General features: G+C 41.4%; 1 pseudogene; it reads right to left on the bottom strand.

Moving 5' to 3' along the window:
- Positions 1 to 460: 460 nt before the first annotated feature.
- Positions 461 to 560, bottom strand: LOC127109094 (uncharacterized; annotated as a pseudogene).
- Positions 561 to 1,207: the final 647 nt, after the last annotated feature.

Here is a 1,207-nt window from a genome sequence, read left to right as displayed (position 1 = left end):
GAATATCGTGCTGAAAACAATCTCCCTCCTATAAACCTTCCTGATATCAAAAACATTTTTCCTTCTTTAACCGAGATGGCAGAACCAGCTCGTGCTCTTAGAGATTACGCCGCTCCATCACAAGATGAACCGCATTCAAGTATTGCTCCGCCCGCAATCGAAGCAAACAACTTTGAACTTAAACCTTCACTGTTGCAGGCTGTGCAACAGAACCAATTCTCTGGAAATCTTACCGAAGATCCAAACCTTCATTTATCCGTATTTGTTCAATACGCTGATACTGTTAAAGCTAATGGTGTCACTTCAGAGGCAATTCGACTTCGTCTTTTTCCTTTCTCATTAAGAGATAGCGCTAGAAGATGGCTTCAATCTCTTCCTTCCAACTCAGTCACCACATGGAACGAGTTGAAGAAAGTTTTTCTTGCCCGATATTTTCCGCCAAGCAAAACAGCTATGTTAAGAGCCCAGATAAACGGATTTAAACAGAAAGACAACGAGTCTCTTTTCGAAGCATGGGAAAGATACAAAGACATGATGAGACTTTGCCCACACCATGGTTTGGAAGACTGGTTAGTAATTCACACATTTTATAATGGTCTCTTATACAATACAAGGTTGACAATAGACGCCGCTGCAGGTGGTGCACTAATGAACAAACCTTATGCTGATGCTTACCAGCTTATCGAGAGCATGGCCCAAAACCACTATCAGTGGGGAACCGAACGAACAACAGTGGAAAAACCTCAACCGAAAACTGGCATGTACGAGATAAGTAACCTTGATCACGTCAATGCAAAAGTGGATGCTTTGGTCCAGAAAATTGAAAGTTTAAACGTATCACCACCAACCGCCGTGGTTGCTATAACTCAGAATTGCGAGGTCTGTGGAATCCAAGGCCACACTCCTGCGGAATGTCAACTCTTGACTGGAATCCAAACAGAGCAAGTAAACTATGCTCAAGGAAGCCCCTATTCGAATACCTATAACCCAAATTGGAAGAATCATCCAAACTTTTCATATAAGAGTAATAATGCTTTATACGCATCTGGACAGTCTCCGAATCAAACCCCATCTATACCTCCGGGATATCAGAAACCAAATCCTAACAATAATACCCCTAGAAAATCCAACTTGGAAATCATGATGGAAAACTTTATAGCTTCCCAACAACAAACCAATAAAGATTTCTTAAACCAGAACATACACA

Source organism: Lathyrus oleraceus, chromosome 7 (genome assembly GCF_024323335.1).
Source record: "Lathyrus oleraceus cultivar Zhongwan6 chromosome 7, CAAS_Psat_ZW6_1.0, whole genome shotgun sequence".
In the NCBI taxonomy this organism is placed as follows: domain Eukaryota; kingdom Viridiplantae; phylum Streptophyta; class Magnoliopsida; order Fabales; family Fabaceae; genus Lathyrus; species Lathyrus oleraceus.
The sequence above is the reverse complement of the archived record's forward strand: the minus strand, read 5'-3'. Positions and strand labels throughout refer to the sequence as shown.